Raw genomic sequence first — 22,421 nt, 5'->3', positions numbered from 1 at the left:
TCTCTCTCTCTCTCTCTCTCTCTCTCTCTCTCTCTCTCTCTCTCTCTCTCTCTCTCTCTCTCTCTCTCTCTCTTACACCCTCTCCTCTGTTTGAGGTGTTTCTACAGAGTTCAGTACACTGTCAATGCTGTGTAATGGTGCTGTAGTTTCCCATGTAACTTAACACTGTCTATCATTGGATGCTCTCTCTTTTCTTTCCAAACTTCACACGTCTAGAATGTAATGCAGACAAACTATCAAGCCCAACCTGAGACAACCCATGTGATAGCGGTATGACATCAGGTTTCTTTAAAGGGTTATTTTCTCCAAAACATACAATCATTACAAAAGACAACAGCAACAACAATAACATAAGGATTAACCATCCGGTGCACGTATGGCAGCAGTGATAAATGAGTTTGTAAATGTGTTAGTCCTGCGACTAGGAAGGCTGGACCTATAGGCAGTATGGAGGGCACGGTTGTTGACTCTGCCTTCTTAATAACCCTTGCTTTAAATAAATTGGAGAGATCAGTCAGAGTAGTGTCTGTAATTTTCCCGTACACTTTCACTATCCCCAAAGTCATTTTTTGTCTTTTTGGTTCAGTAAACCATATACTAAGGTAAAAGTAAGAAGTGATTGAATAAAACAACAGTTAAAGATTTTAACCGGTCACAATAATCAATTGGGGTGCCTGGATAGATCACCTGTTGGAGCGCGTGCCCCACGTACAAAAAAACAGTCCTTGCCGCAGCGGCCGCAGGTTCAACTCCAACCTGCGGCCCTCGGCTGCATGTCATTCCCCCTCTCTCTCCCCTTTCACATCTTCAGCTGTCCTTCTAAAGGCCCAAACTGCCCCCCCCCCCCCCCCCCCCCCCCCCCCCCAAAAAAAAATCAACCACAAAAAAGCTACTAAAAGAAACACAAGCACTGGTTGGCTTTCTTACACACCCCGTCGACATCATTGTTTCGTCTAACACAGCCACTAAATATCCATGCGGCTGTAAACATTCCACTGCCTGATCACTAATTACCACAGGCGAGCTGACAATAGGATTTATTTCTTACATCTTTTGCCATCTCTTTGGGTTTTGCCATTAAATGTCCAATGTGTAGGAGTTCCTCCCATCTAGCGTTGAGATCGTATATTTGTATATTCAACTCTCTCGCACCACGTAGTTTAAATTACGTAAATTATTACAGCTACGGTAGCCTGCACGCTTCAAAAAGCTGGCCTTTTGCTTTTTTCAATATCTTTTTTGGGACGAAGAAGAGGACTCCTGTTTCTGAAACTTAGATTTTTACTATGTACATGAGGCGGTTAAACTAACCTGCACGGTAGGCCGCAGCAGCCTCTTATTTCCCAACATTTATCTCTCCCCCGAGATTTTTTTGTCCCAATCCGTCACAGAATGTATCAACCCTCATGTTGTCCTCGGGTCAAATTGACCCTTTTTCTAGATCAATGTACTTTTTAATTACCAAAGATAACATGATTGATTCCACACAACGCTCTTTTTCAAGTACAAATCTCTACTTTCATTCATTTTGGGTTGTCTTATTCAATTTTATAGCATTTGAAAAACAAATTGAAGTGTTTTTGAAATAGTATTAAGTAAAAGTTGACATATTCCAGTCTGGGATTATCCATCAACATCCATTCTTTTAATTTTAGTCTAAATAATTCTTAATTTCTGCTTTTCTAACTCAAACATTAGGTATAACTTCCTATAAATGTAGTTTATTGACCATAAATTTCAAAAATAACTGTAAAAAGTTAAAAAGTTTTTGTTATGTTGTGTTGAAAACGTCAAAAACAAGTGACACACATTGAAAAACAATATCATAAGTGTTGAAAAATGAACATAATTGTAAGAAAAAGTTTAACATTGATATAAAGCATCAACAATTTGTGTTGATTTTCAATTTTGACACGAAGACATCACGGGGGGTTAAGATAACGTGTGGTTTTCCATGTTTCCTCTTCCAACTTAGCTACGACACCCATTAGCAGCATTAGCAGCATTAGCAGCACCTGTGAGTTTATCATGTGACAGGGAAAACACGACAGGCGGAGCAGTGTGTCCTGGATGTCCCTTACCAGCTAACGCATTTCAAGATGGTGCATGACTATGGAATGTCTACCCCAGTTCATGCAAGCGCAAATGTAAAATTCCAAGCCAATAGGAATACTTGAAATTGATGGTGGTGGTCAATATTCATTGAAAAAGGACAAGTTTGTGAAGGGCAATACAGATTTTGATAATGAACAACATTAAAGTTACACACTGGACCTTTAATGGTTAAAAATTAGGCTTTACAGCAATTAGTGAAAAAATTAATAACAGGACCAGGATCAGGATCATCACTGCAGAGCAAGGACACAATGACGAGCCAACCTAATGATGTGATGACCTACATACTGGCTTTGGCAAGAGTTAGTGTATAGGACAAATGTACAAAAGTAGGAACAGTACAAAAAGTGAAAGGGTTTTTCTCCCATAGTTTCTTTTTTTTAAACCAAGTTACTGTAATGCATCATCAATCAGCCTTACGGGCCCCTTTTGGACAAGATTAGCTATACACATTTCAGAATGAAATCATTTTAAATGCAGCCCATCAGCTTGACTGATGATGCATACATTTTACAGAAACGTGTCATTATTTCCAGTATCCCTCTAATCACTTTGGTTAGCTGAATGCTTAGCTAGCTGTTAGGTAGCTAGGCTTGGTGTCATTATGGATGCTATTAATTTCTTAGCATTTCCATTATATAATCATTATAGATGATTACATTAGATGATTAAGTGTGTTATTTTGTGAATAATCACACAGGCTTACACCGCTAATGGTTTTAAGAATCGGCCAGTTAGATTTGGTTTCTCCTTCACAATCATACTGTGAGAGTGGGTGTACATGTTTTCAAAAGATGGTCTCAGATTCGTATTATTTTTGGCTTTTATTGGATAGGACAGCTGAAGACAGGAACGTGGGAGAGAGAGGGGGATGACATGCAGCAAAGGGCTGCAGGTCGGAATTAAAACCGGGCCGCTGCGGTAAGGACTGAGCCTTAGTACATGGGGCCCATTCTAAACCAGGTGAGCTACCAGGGCGCCCCTGAACATCTCATTTTAAGTCGAGCCCTTCATCTTATTGAAAGTTGGAAACCAAATTTACAGCTGGCCAAATATAAGCTGTTATAAGCAAATATAAGCTGTCCCTCCCTCACAAAATTCCTGATTAATGCATTTACTGTTGTCTGCTGAGTTTGAACAATGTCAGACTGCCTCTGCAAGAAGCCCTGCAGCTTTAAGCGCTCTGAAAGATTCATCAAACCCAACAGGAAAATTTTACAAAACGGAGTTTGATTTCGGAATATCTAGATGAGATCAAATTTAAATGAGGGACAATTATCGAGCGTGAGGATCCGCACTGGGGTGTCTTGATCTCGCTCAGCTCTGCAAAGTGTATTTTTCTTCTCATGAATATGATATTAGCTCATTTCCTGGGTCATCTGCTGCTCGGGTAATTGGCTAAAGGGCTGAGAGCATATTGAGCACATCCAACTTTCCCATCCAGGGGAAGTGCAAACAAAGAGGAAAGCGTGTTTGTGTGTCATTGAAAAGTTACTTTTAGTTGTTCAATACTAAAACCAACATTTAAAATAATACTTTGTAGCAAATAGGCATTTGGGGGTGGCAGTAGTCAGTAGGGGGTTGGGTTGGGCTCCGGAGGTTCGCTGGTTCAAGTCCCCATACGGACCGATGTATGGTGGTGGACTGGTAGCTGGAGACGTGCCAGTTCACTTCCTGGGTACTGCCAAGGTGCTCTTGAGCCCCAACTGCTCAGGGTGCCTTTCCATGGGCAGCCCCCCCTCTTCGACATCTCTCCATTTAGTGCATGTGTGTGTGTGTGTAGTTCAGGCCTGTGTGTAAAAACAGAGTGTAAACTGTAACTTCCCCTTGTGGGATTAATAAAGTATCCATTATTATTATTATACTATGATCAATGGGTAAAAAGGTTGAATGTTAAATCTATAGTATAAAGTAGCAAATTCTTCACTCTTTCAATCTCTTCCATTTCTTCATATGTCTCCTCTTCTCGTATATAGTATGTCCTCCCCTTCAAGCAGCAATTTTGACCCATTTTTATGTTCATAGTGGTCCAGACCACACTCTATAATTTCCAAAGTTATGGCAGCAGTAATTATGACGGGAGCAGGAAGTAATGTGACAAAGTGTAGGAGTGCCAAACTAGTACTAGTAAAGAGGCAGGTATGGGTGGTGGATGGAGCAAACAAACACAGGACATTCACCCAGGAACCAGGTTTTGTGTCCCTTTGGAAAGACAATTTGAAAAAGTAAACGACATGCTTTATTTTTTACTTCATAGAACAAACAGAACTTCACTTCCTGGGTGAAGTAACGTAACCAATGTACTATGGCAGCAACTACCTTAACATTATTTTCATTGTTGATATATCTGTCAATTATTTTCTCTTTAATTGGTTTGTTGTTGTGTTTTCCATATTTCAAGATGACATCCTCAAATGTCTTGTTTTGTCCACAATTCAAAGATATTCATTTGACTGTGATAGAGCAGTGAATAATCTAGAAACTATTTACAATTAGAAGCTGGAATCAGAACATCTAAAAAAAAAAAGAAAAAGAAAAAAAAAGACCCAAAACAATTATTCCATCATCAAAATAGTTGGCCATTCATTTAATAGTTGACAACTATTTGATTAATCATTGCAGCTCTAATATGTCTTTTTGATGATTTTAGCCAAACCTAACAAAGTAGTTTTTATGCCTAAACAATGTTAAGGCTTTAACAATGTTGCTAGCAATGTTTTAAAATCCATGACCCTTAGGTTTGTGGACAGAAAACCCTCCTGTGGGTTGTATTTCCTGCCACCACTTTCATTTGTGAAACGCTCCTTTTGGTTATATAAGAGGGTAGGAATAAACAACCTATATGGCCGAATGGCTTGGAGGACTTTATTTCTACGGTAACATGACATTGCCTACTGCTGCTACTCCACATTAAAAGTGTTTAACTGGAGAAACAGTGTTTTTTTTATTGGAAACACAATGTATTTGTCACAGATGTTAGCGGTGACAGTGATCAGTCATTATAACACATTTACGAGACAGACATGGTCATTTTATTAACATATTTTAGGGAGTAATGGAGTATCTATGGTGATCTTTAGACACATGACCAATCAATGAACTAAATGAGGACCACGTGTGCGTGTGTCTTCGTGGCTGATGACACACCGGCGCCCGGATAGCTCAGTTGCTACAGCATGCGCCCACATATAGAGATTTACTCCTCGATGCAATGGGCCGGTGTTCGACTCCGACTTGCGGCCTGATGCTGCATGTCATTCCCCCCCTCTCTCTCACCTTTCATGTCCTCAGCTGTCCTGTCAAAGGCCTAAAAATGCCCCCCAAAAAATATACACTACTGGAAATTCTGAATGGTTTAACTCACGTGCAAACACTTTTTTTAAAGAATCGCTAATGCATCAAATATTAACATTGGAATGGCAAAACAGTTAAACTCTTTGAGATGTCATGTGCATTTGGCTTGTTCATGGAGGACTCTTACTGTTCTAAAATATAAGTCATTGTTATCTCCCATTGAGAACCTTGGGTACAAATACAAGCTCCTTGTGCTAGTGTTTGGTAGTCTAGATCATGTCCACAGGTTGGCGATCTGTAGACTTTGCATTGGTGGTCTGTCTAAAACAGGGGCCAAACAGATTGAGAAAGTACTGTTCAATCTCAGCATGTTTATTTGGTAAAGGTGATGTTTCCTCTAACCTTAGCATTGTATATTCATAAAACATGTGCTAATCAGTTTTAATCTGCTGGATCATTCAGGAAATTTGATTCCTAATGAACTACTCATAATGTGGAATCAAATAAAGTATATAAAATGTGAGTGTGTGTGTGTGTGCGTGTGTGTTTGTGTCTCCCAGAGAACGGTTGACTTGGTACCCATGTGTTACTACCCCCTAGGTCTATTTGTCCTTTAATCATTGTTTTAAATTGCACTGCAAGATTCTTATAATTAACACAGTACGGCAGTCTCATTTCTTTTTTTCATTTGGTAGTATTAACAAGAGGAAATAGAAAAGGGACCATTAAGAACCCTGACACAGAACAAGGCTTTTCGAGGCATTTCTTTATTAGTTTTCTTTGTTTTGATTTTGGAATCAATATTCATTTTCTTTGAGGACTAGACTTTAAAAATCCTTTTGTTTAAAAAGTTCAAAAGTTAAGGCTTCCTTCTTTAGTCATATTGTGCATTATGAGGCATGTGAGTCAGAATCAGAATCAAGTCATAATGTCTTGATCTATCAATAAACCCCCCCCAAAAAAAATCCAAAAACAGAGGAATGGAGGTCCGATCAAACATCCTACTGATATAAATAAATCTAATGTTGCAGGGTAAAACATTACAGTGGCAATGTAATACATTTGTCCAGTCTATGGAAATGGACTGTATTTACATAGCGCATTTCTAGTCTTAACGACTACTCAAAGTGCTTTTACATAGTACAGGAAACATTCCCACGCATTCATGCACTGTGCCCGAGGCTGCCGTACAAGGTGCCACCTGCTCATCAGATAAACTCTCACACACACACTCCGAGGGCGCTGCATTGGAGGCAACCCGGGGTTGCCCAAGGACACCTCGACATGGGACTGCAGGGCTCATGTGTGCCTCATACCAAATAGTTTTGGGGTATAAATTTAGATGTACTTTTTTTTTTTATTGTGCATCTTTTCCTGCCTACTCATGTTGCATACAAACACTACACATTTAACACTGGATGAATATTGAATGAATACATTTGCATTAGGCTTATCAAGTATTCTTCTTAAGGTGATAACAGCGGAAGGAGTGTTAATGCGTCCGAGGAGCGGCCATTATTCACGGACCGTGATGAAGGCCAGGACGCTGAAGCCATTTGTCTGCAATGGGAATAAAGCGATCCGTCATATAAAACTAGTTCTGTCGAGTGCAGCCTTATCTATTTAACATTAAATGGTACTGACAGGGTAATGCACCGACTGGTCTGAGCACAGCGGACTGTTCGTGACAGTGATTGTCCCCGGTGAGTTGACATCAACAAAAACATTGTAGCCGAAGTTAGAATGACTCCCACTTGTGATAAGTTGACTGCTGTAAACTTGTGTTTACAGCAGTCACCGAGAGAAAGATTACATCCACACATTAACACCTGGAGGAGTGTAACCACAGTTCTTTTGGACTGGCCCGTGTGCTGAGCCCCTGGGGACACGGAATCTTTTGGTCAAGGTTATCGTTGACACAGTGGCTATTTTTATACTGTTACTGCCCAGATGTTTCCAGCTGATTGGAACTGACAATAGTCCAGTAATAAGCTTCAAGGGTGTAGTATAAATCAATTCAATTCCATTTTATTTATATAGCGCCAAATCACAACAACAGTTATCTCACAGCGCTTTTCATTAAAGAGCAGGTCTAGACCGAACTCTGTGATGTCTGGACCCTGTACACAGGCATTCTCTATAGGCCCTGCACAGGAATTTATTCTAGGCTCTAGAATGTATTCTAGGACCCTCCCCAAACTCACAAATGTCAAAATGTAGTCCGTAAACTGGAACTTCCTCTGTTGCAGGAACATGCTACTTACTGGGCGGGTTTATGTGAACTTTATTGTTTTTTGTCTGCCTTTGTATTGGACTCTGGATTGGAGAGTGGTGGGGGTAAGCCAACATGTTAAAGTGAAAAACAAAACCAATGAACTGAAAGGTGTTAATACACTCAGCGGAGCTTAGAGGAATGACAGAGTCAGTTGATAAATATGGGTTCCTCACTACAAACAACCCCTTTCATATTACTCATAGTTATTTGATCCATTGGCAATATAAAAATATTGTTTGGCAACTTTAAATAATTTGGAAATAATGACCTTTACTGCTAACGGAAGCACTCATCTCCTTCACTTAAGTCACTAAATTGAGTATTTCTTTCACCCCTGCTACTTTATCAGATTAATAGTTAAGTTAGACTGCTGGATTGGCTCTCACTAGAAATATTTAGTATTTCAGCCCCCAAACTGTGTTTTAATTAAATAGAAAGAGACATACTGTAGAGAGAATAAGAGATATCTAGAAAGAAAGAGGTTACATTTTAATATCCCCCCAGGGACACAGCAGTGCAAAACTGGTGGAATTAAAAAACTGGAAGTAAGACGTCAGTGCTTCAGAGTAGCTAATTGAAAGGAGCGACGATGACTCCAGCTCCCAATTGTGGCAATTGTGGCAACCAACAGCTGTACCTACAGTCACCAGTCCGTCAAGCCCCTGAAGGTTGAGGATGACACCACCCTCGTAGATCTCATCGCTGGTGAGGATGAGTCTGGGTGGACCATCTGGTGACCCGGTGCAGCAGAACAACTTAGAGCCAGACACTCTAAAGACAGGGGAGATGGTTGTGGATTTTAGGAAGAATGCGGCCCCACTCGCCCCCATCACCCCCATCACCCTGTGTGACTACCCAGTCAACACTGTGGACTCCTTCAGCTTCACATTGTAATAATTCCACCAGCAGAAAGTGTTTTCCTCAGAACTTTCCTTGGCTGATAAACTGAATCACAACCCCCTTTTATTAACCCTTGTCAACCAGAAAAAAATCATTTTGGTCACTTTTTTTTAACATTGTTGTCACTTTTTATAACATTTCTGTCCGTTTTTCAATGCTGTGAATGCTTTTTTAAATGTTTTTACAAAAGTTTTGGGATATTTTGACGGCCAATTTTTGTGACAAATAAATCAATAAACTGAAAACGGGTCAAATTTGTCCCATGGGCAACATGAGGGTTCATGACCAAACACCATTTGAGCAAAACTGTAACCCTAAGTCTGGGGATATTTGTGACATAATAAATCATCTGTGTTTCTAAGACAGATATCACTTTAATGAAACAATCCAGAGGTTTAAAAAGGGAGAGCCAGCATAATTTAACTTTACCGATAAATGCCAATTTCATATTTTCAAAAACAGCCTGAAGACAGAGAAGAAAACAAAAGACAGACAAACATAATAGCGTAACAACAGACAAAAGCTGAAATGAAAGTAGTGTGCAGGTAGCAGACATCTTTCCTCTCCCACTGTAATTCAAGCCTTTCAGGATGAAGGTGAAGACAAATGTATTCTTTTACAGTGAATTCTACTAGACTAACTGTTGTTAAAGTATCTATTTCTTGTTTGATTGACTTGCTGCTGAATATTCTGTTCTGTGCGGCGAGTAGTGGAGTACTTCTTCACTAAAGTCCTACTCAAAAATAAAGCTGGCAGATCTGCTGAAGTGAGAGATAAGATGTAGTGTCAGAAATTCAGAGGAAGGCTAATTATAAAAAGGACCGACTCACAACTTCAGTAAAGAATGCATATTGTTGTTTACAGGCAACCAAGACAGCAGCAGCAAGTTGGACTTTGAACAAATGTTATATTTGCTACATGAGTAGACTGCATTAGACTAGAACTGTTGGGTCCTTATACATCATAGAGTGTGGTCTAGACCTACTCTATCTGTACTTGTAACAGTCTACTTGTTACAAATTAGTACTCTAAAGAAAATTGAATTGTGTTACATCACCAAAACTAAGAATTTACAACCATTGGTGTACATGTGGATATGGACATTGTTAGATAGATAGATAGATAGATAGATAGATAGATAGATAGATAGATGTTTATTGATCCCAAGAAAAATGGGAAATTCTGGTGTTACAGCAGCAAAATCAGTCACAAAGCACAGAATATAAATATAAATGAAATACTTGGGAAAATATACATACATACAATATACATGAAATAATAATTTGAACAAAGTAAAAAGAACAAATATTTGAATATGTACTGGATGGGGAAACAAAAATGTGCAAGGTGCATGTTAAGGTGCTCTTGAATTTTCCTTACCAATATTAATGATCTAAAATTATCTTATTTAAACTCCAAATAGTGTCATCAGTTATGTCTATGCAGAGCTGCTGGGCTATTTTGCAGCATTGCATTGCTAGACCAAATCGCAAATGCAAGTTAGTCCAAGATTTAAAGTGCTACTATTGTATCATGACTGTATGGTTTCTGCGCATCTTTATACTAATATATCTATTTACTAAGTCTAGTATGGATTTGATATTATTTAATTTGCTATAGATAGGTTGTATAGAAAGAAGAAGAAAGGGTAGAGAAGAAACAAAACCAGTGTAAATGCATCTGTGTCTATGATGTGTAAATAAGTGAGGTATGACATTTTGTATTTACATAAAGGATAAAAGTAGAGAAAGGGGGTCGGATCTGATAAGTTGTTCTTGAACTTCTTCCTACTCCTATTTGAACATGTGAATGTTTTGTTTGAATGACTTTCAATCATTTTGGAAGCTTGTGCTGAGAAGTACATGATCTTATATATCTGTCATTTTAATTTTATATACAGTATGTATGCATGAGTGTCTGTATGTAATATTTTCATTTTAATGTTTACGTGTTCAAATAAACTGCAACTACTACTACTAACCAGTCATTTTTTGATTTCCAATGGGCGTTATCAATGGCTGTATGACCAAAATGCCTCTGGACGCAATTGGATAGACCTACAGCCAATCAGAAGAATGAAACATGTGACGTAGCGCTAAGTGACAGACAGATTAAACTTAAGACAAGCTGTGATGGGGATGTATTGATGTCGGTAAACAAGGGTTACTGTTTTTACCATCAGAATTTGAAAGTAATAGGCTACTATAATAAAGTTCCATATAAACTGCAGCCATCTTGGTTGTTTATTAAAAATGTCTTACTTAACTTACTGTGCTATCCAGTATTTATTTCTTCTTTGTACGATTATTAATGACTATGTATGTTGTGGCTAAATGTGTCTGACCATAAACAGGCATACATTTCTATTGATTTGATTTTTTTTGCTTGGGCTATGCATACGGCTCTGCAAGTTGTCATCTCAAATACGCCGCATAGATAGACCGGTGTGATTGGCCTGAGCAGGGCATGTCTGGTGGAAATCTGTTTGAACGGGAGGGGATCTGCCAAAGCAAATCAAAAATTAGCTTGCAGATTTGTCTGGTTCCCAGGCTAGGTGTTTTGATGGAGAGTGACATAATGAGAATTGATTGTCAACTAAAAGCCCTTAGGTACTGTTGCTACTGTTGCTACATTTGTCAAACTTGGTCAATTTCACCATTTTTATTTTGCCAAGTATACTAAATGATAAATATAATCACGGTTGTTATTGTTATTGCCATCAACCCCCCAACCTGCCCAGTCAGACACCGCCTAGCAAGAGCCTGGGTCTGTCCAAGGTTTCTTCCCAAAATGGAGTTTTTCCTCGCCACTGTCACACTAAATGCTTACTGTGTATATATTAGTGTGGTCTAGACCTACTCTATCTGTAAAGTGTCTCAAGCTAACTCATGTTATGTACTGATACTACTATTATATACTGATAAGTAAATTGAATTGAATTGATGCAAATTATAAAATTATTACATGTTGTCTAAAGAAATAACAACAGCCCCCTCAACATTTATATTTGTTTCTCCATCTCTCCAGTATGACATTTTTGACACTTTTTCATTGTTGTGGATGCTTTTATTGATGTTTTTAATGTTGACATTTTCATTTCTTATTTCGAGGGCCCACTTTTTGTACCCAAAAAATAAATAAATCAACGGAAAACGGGTCAAATTTGACCCAGCCAACACAAAACTTGTATTTTGTATTTAGAAAGAGTCAGGGCAGGATGATAACTTAGCACACAGAGTCAGTACGTTTACATGCACACCAACATTCCACTATTATTCACAATATGACAATATGATACAGGTCATTTAAACAAGACATTCTCTTTCGATATTCCGAATGAAGCTTTTTTCCGAATTCGGCATTTTCCTGTTAACCCTCATGTTGTCCTCGGGTCAAATTGACCAGTTTTCCTATGTCATTTTTCTTTTTACTACCCAAAATAACATGATTGATTCCAAACAACGCTCTTTGGTAAGTAAAAATCTCTACTTTCATTCATTTTGGGGCGTCTTATTCAATTTTATAGCGTTTTGAAAAAAGAAAAAAAGTAAGTGTTTCCAAAATAGCATTGATTCAAAGTTGACACATTCCAGTCTGTGATTATCCATCAAAATACGTTCCTTTAGTTTTAGTCTGAATAATTCCTAATTTCTGCTTTTCTAACTCGAAAATTTGGTTTAATTTCCTATAACTGAGGTTTATTGACCATAAATCCCAAAAATAACTGTAAAACTGAAGTTATTAAGTTAGTGTTACGTAGTGTTGAAAACGTCAAAAACGTGACAAAAATGGGACAGAAACGTAAAAAAAGTTATAAACATTGAGAAAAAAAGCCTCAAAAATAGTGTTGGTTTTCAATTTCAATGGGAAGACAACATAAGGTTAAGACATGTGGGATATGCCGGTGTTATTCTGGATTTCTACCACAGTTGATGGCCAATTTACAACCTCTTGCCTGTTTACGGTCAGCTCTGTGCATTGCTATCCAACAGTTTGCAAGGCTGCAGTAGATTTATGCACAAAAGAACTTCTAAACATTATGAAATACTTTGAGATCACCAGGTTTTGGGATATGCACAAACGTTGCAACTGCAACCTCTGGAAGAAGGTGGTTGAATGAATGGAGGAGGGTGTGTTTGCACAGTCAAACCAGTCCGCTGCTGATGTAAAACTTTGAAAAAAAAAAAACAACCTTGGGATTACATGGAGTTTTGCACAAATTGGTCACTAAATGGCTCTGAACTTAATTTAATCCACAAAAATAGAAAACCAGTCTGCTGAAAATACTACTACACAAACATTAGATGTTGCCATGGTTTTACTGAACAAAACATGTAAACGTTCACAGTTCAATGAGGAAAAAAGTACGTGAACCTTTGGACTTAACTGGTTGACCCTCATTTGGCAGCGATAACCTCAACCAAACGTTTACTGTAGTTGCAGATCAGACCTGCACAACGGTCTTGAGTCATTTTGGACCACTCCTTTTCCCAAAACTGTTTCAGTGTAGTAATATTTTTGGGATGTCTGGTGTGAATCCCTCTCTTAAGGTCATGCCAAAGCATTTCAATCGGGTTGAGGTCAGGACTCTGACCGGGCCACTCCAGAAGTCGTATTCTGAGCTGTTGAAGCCATTTATTTGTTGAATTACTTGCATGCTTAGGGTTATTGTCCTGTTGCATCACCCATCCTCTGCGGAGCTTCAGTTGGCGGACAGATGGCCGAGCGGTTTCCTGCTAAATGTTTTGATAAACTCCGGAATTCATTTTCCCCATCAATGACAACAATCCTTCCAGGCCCCGAAGCAGCCCCAAACCAAGATGCTCCCTCCGCATGTTTTACAGTGGGGATGAGGTTGGGATGTTGGTGTGCTGCGCCTTTTTTCACCACACATAGTGTTCTTCCCAAACAACTAAATTTTGGTTTCATCTTTCCACAATATGTTTTGCCGGCAGTGGTGTTGACCATCCAGGTGCTCTTTTGCAAACTTCAAACGTGCTGCAATATTTTTTGGGACAGCGATGGCTTCCTCCGTGGTGTCCTCCCATGTACTCCATACTTGTTTAATATTTTCCTTATTGTAGATGGGTCAACAAAAAAAACTTTTTCTTTCTGTAGGTCTTTAGCTGACAATCTAGGATTCCTATTTACCTCATGAAGCATTCTGCGCTGTGCTCTTGCAGTCCTTTGTACAGGAAGACAACGCGTAGGTAGATTAGCAGCAGTCCTAAACTTTCTCCATTTGTAGACAGGCTGTCTTACCGTGGACACATGGACATCAAGGTTTTGGAGATACTGTTTTAACCCTTTCCAGGTTCATGCAAGTCAACAATTCTTGATCGCTGGTCTTCTGAAAGCTCTTTTCTGCGAGGCATGGTTCACATCAGACAGTGCTTCTTGAAACCAGTAAACACAAAAGAGGTGTGTGTTATTAAAGGGCAGGACAGCTGTCAGCAACACATCCAACACCATCACACTGATTGGAGTCAAGAATGGCTGACTTCTGGCTCCAATTAGCTCTTGGAGAGGTCATTAGGCTAGGGGTTCACATACTTTTTCCTCCCTGCACTGTGAATGTTTACGTGTTATGTTCAATTAAACCACGGCAACATCTAATGTTTGTGTAGCAGTATTTTCAGAAGACTGTGGTTTTCTATTCTTGTGACTTAGATGAAGTTCAGAGCACATTTTACGACCAATTCATGCAAAACTCCATGTAATCCCAAGGTGTTCACATACTTTTTCTTGCAACTGTAGGTGTACTATAGTAATGTTCGGGTGGGGGGTTTAGCAACATAACCAACATCAGTCAATTGATATTCACATTTTAGATGTAAGGTGTTAGCTAATTTGTGATGATCGCTACTCAAAAGGCAGAAATACCCCAAAATACATATGATGAAGGACATTGGGTCTTTCAGTAAAAAAATCATTTTTTATCGTATCATATCTGTCATATGTACATAGTAATTTTGGTCTCAGATGTCCTTGCATATTTCCGTCATGTTTGAATGTACGGATGATTTCTGACCATAAAAACATTAATTGCTTCATTACATAAAGATTGCAAGGCTCTAACTCATAATCAGTGCACAGTACAGTATCCTGTAGCTCCACAGTGAAGCAATTGGCTGATGGGGAACAAGACCCAGGCTTAAAAAGTGGAGAATTTGGTTTAACATCCTCCAAGGGACAGGTCAGTCCCGGAAGTGGAGAGGATTACCAATAATCAAAGGGCAGCTGGACTGATCTCTGGGGTTGCCTGGACGTTGTATTCAAGCTGTGATCTGGGGACTGGAGAGCGTCTGGTTTTTCATCTGCTGTGCCTAACCATGACTGCCCTGGAGCGAAGCACTGAGCCCAACATTTCTCCAAGGACGCTGTGGATCCTGTGTTCTGCTGTTTTTGATAAGGGTCTACTGTGTTCATGGCCATGTGTGTATGTATCTTTCCTGGTGAGATGCTTCAAATACCAAATTCTGGTTACCGTGTGTTCAGTAATGATTAAGGTCTTTTGTATTCCAGTTTAGTGTTGCAGCGCTGTAGTTGCAGCTGGTTTGAAGTGTTTTCCCTGACTGTACTCTCGTTATCCCTCAGCGGACTTGGGAATATCATAACTCTATTCTGGGCGTGCTTGCCTTTGCCAACTTCATGCTTGCCAAACATGTAAGAGCAAAACAAAATCCTACAATACAATGCATTTCCCCAACAGCTGAGCAAGTCTGTGTACATGACACAACCCTCAAATTGGCACTTCCTCAGCGAGAAAACATATGCCTTTATTTACAGTGATCATGAGAGTCATTAAGTGTAGCCAGTCATTTGTCAGCCAGTGCAGAGAATCATAGGGTTCCTGCTCGCTCATTGGCTGGGGAATCTCTTTATGGGGTTTTAATTGGTCTGACGACGACCTCCCGATGTGTGTGAGCGTGTGTGAGAGTGTATGTGTGTGTCTGTGCTTTGGCGGGGGTGACAGATAGGAACACAGCCGGACCAGCTGGCTGAAAATACCAGCAATCTGCTGCCTAGTTTAGCTGGCACACACACGCGCGCACACATACACACACACACACACACACACACACACATACACACACACACACACACACACACACACACTGTTGTGTGCTCACACATACCCATACAGTACACATGTACATTAGCTAAAGACTTAAGTATACTAATTATTTACTACACATTATATGCAAAGAGGGCAAATTAAGTTGCATGAAACAAGAAAAAAGAAAGAAAAAAAAGAATATAAGTTGCACAAGTATCACAAGGAACTATAAAAAAAAAAGATTATTTAGAATCAAAACATTTTAAATCAAAGCATTAATAAATTATTTGGAATGGCGGTTCTGTCAATTACCATATAACACTAACTAACAGTCGTTACTAAAAAGAAACAAGCTGATTTGCGTAAGTTGGCTCTGACATTAGCAATACAGACTTTTCCTCCATCCCCTGGTGAAACCACTGGTGTGTGTCTTCCCTTTTTCCCTCTCTCCACAGAGAAGCAAATCCATTTGCAGGTCATTAAAATAATTTATTACAATTCTCAATATTCTCTTAATTAAAATTCACTTATTGCAGTTGGGGACTTGAGAGCTAGGCCATTAAGGAGACTGCTCTCTTGGGTGCACGTATAGGAATGTGAATAAGTGTGTGTGTGTGTGTTGGGGGGGGCGGGCGCATGTGTGTGTTACTGTAATACAAGCACCTATGTGTGTATGTGCACTGTATTGGTGCCTATGTGTGCATGCATACCAAACGTTGGCTATTAATCTCTTTTTCTGAAAGGAACATGCCGACTTATTGGGACTTTAGCTTATTCACCGTTACCCGTTAGACAAGTGGATACATACCCTTCTCATCTCCGTGTGGGCTGTATTTCTGTCTGACGCCCCCAGCATTAGCTTAGCCTAGCAAAGATCCTGCAGGTAACTGGTTCCAACTAGCTACTGCTCCCAAAAAATAACACATAACAAGGTCACATGAGACACAGCCATCTTCCAACTGTATACTAACTGGGAACTATATTCTCAGAAAGCTTCTGCTGCTTGTGCCGAGTCATTTGCTCGCTGCACCTGAGAAGCCCGGTCATGGACCAGAGAGTTTGCCTGGAGTTTGTTAAGAGATGGAGTAATAGAGTCGACAATTACTCGATACTAAAATCATGGTTTACAATCATGGGTGTTAGCTACGACAATTAACAGGGGAGACCAGGTTATACCATGATGTTTCATAGAATTCAAACCAAAAATGCTAACTGGCTAAATATATGATCCTGTTAGGCAATTCATTTTAGAAGCTCGAAATTAGGTGGTCTCCTAGCCCTTTGATCACCAAACATAAACTAAAACATAACATGTTTTAACAACAATTCCAGTTAGTGGCCAAAATTTTCCTTTTTTCCTTGGGCAATACTTTTTACTTTGGGATTACAAAAATATTTAAACATATGGAGTTCTGCCCAGCTTACTGTTGCTACTGCTTGCCAAGCTTTCCATTGTAGCACGTCACATATAGGTGACTTACTTCCTGTTTTCTGTTGTAGCACATCACGTACAGGTGACTCACTTCCTGTTTTCCATTGTAGCACGTCACATATAGGTGACTTACTTCCTGTTTTCTGTTGTAGCACGTCACATATAGGACTATCTCGCTTCCAGTTTTCTATTGCAGCACGTCACACGCACGTTTTCCGTTTGGCCCCGATTGTAAACTTTGATTGTTTGACCTTTGACCTTTACTGTATCTCTACGGCAACTGCTTTACCAAGTTCACCAGAAACTCCCAGCCCGCCAGTAATACCCCTTTTCCATCAACATTTGTTCATACATGCGGGGGTACATATTGATTGCAACCCTTCCCATTGCAGACAAAAGCCAAATGCTAGTGGGTGTAGCTGAATGTTTTTGGCCTGTGGAAAAGGGCTTCTCTCTTCCGTTGCTTTTTACATAGAGCTTAATATTAGATATGATAGCTGGCTTAGCTTCTTGCAGTGGACCTCTACATTACTAGATAGATAAGTTACGTCAAATGGATCCTAGTGTGGTTTCCCATCTGGTTCAGTTTATTTAGCTTGGTGTGAAAGCAGTCCATTGAACTCCGGTATGGATAAATAAACAGACAAGGATCACCTGAAAAGGAGGGTCGGGTCCATTTCAAAGGTGAACTTTAATACAGCGCTTGAGGTGTGAGCTCAAAGCAGACCAACTACTGGATTTTGTGTTAGAAGATATAATTGTGGCATGAAATAAAATGCCAACTATTAAATACATGTGCTGATCCCAGGAATTGTCAAGAACCATTACACAAAAGTAACACTTTGCTTGTCCTCGCAATTTAGTCATCATTTTTAGTCTTGTCCACTTTCTATGAGTATAGTTGTTCCCACTGACACTGATCCTGCGTCACAAGCTTTTCTTCTCAGTCACTTCTCTGTACAAACAAAAAGATGCTGTAGGCAAACGTTCAGCTGCAATTTCAATCATAAAAGCCCTAAACTGAGTTTGTTAGCTACTACGCCTCAACAGTGGGGGCAGATACAGGGAGCAGGAATCTAATACTCTCCTCTGTAGCTCTCAAACACACACACACACACACACACACACAAACACACACAGGGTGTGCATTTACCACTGTAGCCGTGTGTCAGCTCCAGCTGCCTTCAGGCTCACAGGGAGTTCTTGAGGAAGAGCCTGGGTTGCCAAGGACCTCTGCGCCTACTGTATTGTATCCCAGCTACAGTTGCTATGGCATCTGTATTGTTGCACTGCCAACAGCGATAAATGTATGCATGTTTCCCACAGAGACCGATCCTGCAGAGGGCGGAGTCATTAGCTAAATGAGCACTGCTCAAAAGAAAACACACACACAAAGACACACAAAATACACATGTTTGAGTCTTTGCAGATACACAAATCTCATCTGTGCACCCTGGTTTATTGTATATTGTAATTACTACCTTGTTAATCCAGTGTGTGTATCCTTTGTACCTTTGAGGTCTCCATGCTGTGAGTTTGTGGTTGTGTATGGCATGGAGAAAGAAATAAAGGGAGATATTAGTGTAGTTACAGTATAAGGCCTCAGTAATCTACTCTGCTGCTGTTTGATTATCCTAACAAGCCAGGGGAGTTCAGATCACTCTCAAATGTTCCCAAGCTGATACAGCAAATAAACTCCAAGCCTGTTGGAATCATACAGCTGCCCCATGTGACACAACCTTTAAACTAATCCAATTCTTCTGTTTGTTAATTTATTGAAGACTTTTACAACCCTGCCCTGGGTAAAATAATCCTACGGGTAATTCAATTGCAGGTTTTGTTTACTTGTTAATAGCACTTTCCCTCTAAAATGCCAGCCCAGCTTCCCCTGGTGAGCAAGCAATTAACCTGTGTGACACCTTTAAGTCAAGCCAACTGCACAGCAATACTTTCCTGATTAGATAGATAGATAGATAGATAGATAGATAGATAGATAGATAGATAGATAGATAATGATCCCAATAAAATGGGAAATTACAGTGTTGCAGCAGCAAAATGAGTCATACTGCAATTATTGTACACCTCAAGGATCATCTGACAACGTTAAATCACTCCTCTGTATCAATGTCATAATTGGACTTATTATTATAATTAGGAGAAATAGTCCACCAGCAATCTTCTTCTGTGTTTAATTAGTTACATTTCCATGTACCTGAATACAGATTATCCAGTGACTTACAAGTGACTGGATATTTACAAAGGTCTGGAGGATGCGTTTCAGTAATAATTGTTTACAACTTATATCTGTCAATTTTATTTCAACAGACATTTTTTCATGTCAAGCAAACAAAAGCATTGGAGAAACGGTTTAATGGTTACGTTTAGGCCCTTGAGCATGGTCTTGATTAAATAATTGAAAAAGTCAAAAGTGACTTGAAGCACAAGGCAGGAAATGTAATCAAAACCATGATCTTTTCCTAACCTTAAGTGCTTTAGCTTTCTTTAAGTTAACCATATGCATAACGCAGTTCAGTACCAATTTCACAAAGATAGGCTTTAACTATGGCTCAGATCAATATTCAGACTTCAGATAGATGTCCAAATTCATCAGCTGCACAAAACTGTCTAGTTCTTGAATTCACTGCTTCAGAGATAGTTACAAGGATTTTTCAGCAGGAGCATAAAATGTCAGTGCAGTGCAGACCTGTAGCAGAGCTGAGCTGCTGGGTCTTTTGAACTCGTTAGTCAGGCTCTGGATAGTTTCTGAAGGAAATTGACTGATGATCTCTCCCTGCTATGTATATTTCTGACAGATCACTGTGGTCCCTAAAAACCTTTTTAATGATTTACTCTACAACATTGTTAACAAATCATGGTTTTTCTTTTTTTTGTAATTTGGTGCCACTGGTTAGCAGGCTGCAGATGATTACACTATAACACAAATTCTATTTACTCTGTTAACCTGGTCATCTGGAACCAAAAGATGAAGTTATTACCCCAGTTAGAGTTGTAAAATCCTGTCTTGTACGATAAACCATTGTGCAGTGTTTCTGATAAACCTTCAAACTAATGGATCCAGCCTTACTTGATTGAAATAGATTTTGAATTATTAAATGCAGGTATAGTGTAGAACAAATGGTTCTTGACAGAAGTTGACAGAGATCTAAAGAGCACAAACCGAACAGAGTTTTAAATTCCAACACAAAGATAGTGGAAGGTCTGGAAATCGAAAAGAGTTAAATCTGAGTATTCTGATTCTGAGTTTAATTCTGTGACAATGTGATTCACATTCACTCTCTGAAGTATTATCTGGTATTTCCCATGTTTTGCGATACATCAGAGGAGAGGACCCTGATTGATCTGGGTTTGAACATTGTTGGAAACATTTGGGGTAATTTAAGTACATATCTTAACAAACATACAGTAACATTTTGGACATTTTAATGTGGAAATGCTAAATATTACTACCTTCACCTATAGTCATGAAGAGTCATGACCGAAAGAACAAGATCCAGGGTAAGCGGCTGAAATGGGTTTCCTCAGTCACCAAGGCAAATCTCTGTGCTTCTGGCAAATCAAGCAATGCTCACCGAAACTTGATCCCCAGAATAAAAACAACAATTCATGATTAAATAACATTTCCAAGCAGACATGGCATCTGTTGATGCCTAAGTGCTTAATTTCCATAAAACAATAATTTAACACCTGCATCCCATTGTTGGTCTAAGCATTCTTTCAATGAAGTGTTGGACAGCAATATGTTCCATGCACCCTTGTGTCCAAAAACAACATCCATAACCACTCACACTGAGTGCTTAAGCAACTGTGGCATCAAGTCTAAATCCACTTGAATCACCAATGAATTTAATCATAGCTTAAGGGCACGCAACAAGTCAACTGACACTGCAGGCCCTGCGGCTAGAAAACTGACCAGCCAAGTGAGACTGGCTCATTTTGACGGAAATTCATGATTGATCTGCAAACTGCCTGGGTCAAATTAAATCTAATGGAGTTAACTAAGCAAGTCTCTAATTAAACTCAAAGCATCCTGCAGAGGTGTGTAAATAAACAACGATAGAAAAACCTTGGCACCAAGCTGTTGCGTTTGATGATTTCGACAAATGTGCTTAAAATGGATTATGTGGAGTGCTCGTCTTTGTTAAAGGCCCTGAATTTAAAAAAACAGGGCGGCTATTAAGCTTCCTTTCCAAGGCCTCCGCTTACATTCCGTCCAGCACATGAATTTTATTTAAATCAATTGGCAAAAGACAACAGATGGTAAATGTCAAAGAGGAAGATTCCGTTATCACAAAGTCATAAAAGTTCGATCACTCTCACACTGCATTTTTTTAAACTGTAAGTTGGCATCTTAAAGGGACCAGGGGCAGTAGATCTAAGAACACCACGAGCAATGCAAAACGCCGTAAGAGGTATTTTCTACCAAAGGCCATCAAACTGTAATTTTCCTTACACTTAGAGCAATAGATAACATAAATAAATAGAAAAATATAAATACAGATAATAAAGATATACAGAGAGTGTGTGGAGTAATACCAATTTCATGTGCTATTTTACAATGAACTACTTTTCAGTGTCCAACTACATTCATCTTCCAATCTTTTCTACTACTAAGGATCACCAGGACCTGAGGCCGACGTCTCGAAGACCATGTTTTAACCAGTTGTCTCGGTATGCACTCTGCCTGGGTGCAAGGCAGCATTAAAAACGTGGTATGGAGTTTCATTTATTTGGGCATTCTCTCAATAAGCAACCTAAATGGATTTGAAAATGAAGCACTGGCACAGCACTCTGAAGAGAGCCCAGTGGAAAGACGGCTGTTCTTGATTTGTATAAAAGAAAATAATCATTTTAAAAAGTGTGTTTTTGTATATATAATTTGAGCTGCAACTAACAATTTGGATTATGAATCACACAATTACTCAATGGCTGGTATTTAGCTAGCTGGTATATCAGCTTTATAATTTAGCTTAAGGTTGTTTAGGCATGTGCTAAATTAACTAAATTCATAATTAAATAACTAATCAAATAATTAAATTCAGAACGGGATTATAATTGAATATTTTAAACATAAGTAGCCTAAATGTTGTTTTTAGAGCAGCAACGGTAATGTTTTCAACAGTAAAGACGCTACTAACTCGCCGGAAACAATCTAAAATGTCAGTGAAATAAATAATATTACTGAGTCAAGTTTGGAAAGAATAAAGATTTAGGAGATTTATTTGTCACAGACATCAGTCAGTATCAGTCACTGCAGGTACTGCTGAGCGAGATGGGGGGGGCTGGTTTCTCAGCCAGCAGCTAGGTTTACAAGAATCTGCTCATTT

General features: G+C 39.2%; 1 protein-coding gene and 2 long non-coding RNA genes across 10 annotated transcripts in view; 1 reads left to right on the top strand and 2 right to left on the bottom strand.

Moving 5' to 3' along the window:
* LOC117939181 overlaps positions 1 to 10,703 on the bottom strand; it is a 13,384-nt gene extending 2,681 nt beyond the window's left edge. The window contains exon 1 of the long non-coding RNA XR_004655536.1: positions 10,566 to 10,703. This is a non-coding gene — a long non-coding RNA (uncharacterized LOC117939181). The remainder of the gene's footprint in view (positions 1 to 10,565) is intronic.
* LOC117939147 (dystrophin-like) overlaps positions 1 to 22,421 on the bottom strand; it is a 359,537-nt gene that overhangs the window by 320,383 nt on the left and 16,733 nt on the right. The gene's annotated exons all lie outside the window — the stretch shown is intronic.
* Positions 10,609 to 22,421, top strand: part of LOC117939176 — a 26,113-nt gene continuing 14,300 nt past the window's right edge. Inside the window, exon 1 of the long non-coding RNA XR_004655531.1 lies at positions 10,609 to 10,683. This is a non-coding gene — a long non-coding RNA (uncharacterized LOC117939176). The remainder of the gene's footprint in view (positions 10,684 to 22,421) is intronic.

Source organism: Etheostoma cragini, chromosome 24 (genome assembly GCF_013103735.1).
Source record: "Etheostoma cragini isolate CJK2018 chromosome 24, CSU_Ecrag_1.0, whole genome shotgun sequence".
Taxonomy (NCBI): Eukaryota; Metazoa; Chordata; class Actinopteri; order Perciformes; family Percidae; genus Etheostoma; species Etheostoma cragini.
Note: the sequence above shows the minus strand (reverse complement) of the source record. Positions and strands in the feature narration are given on the sequence as shown.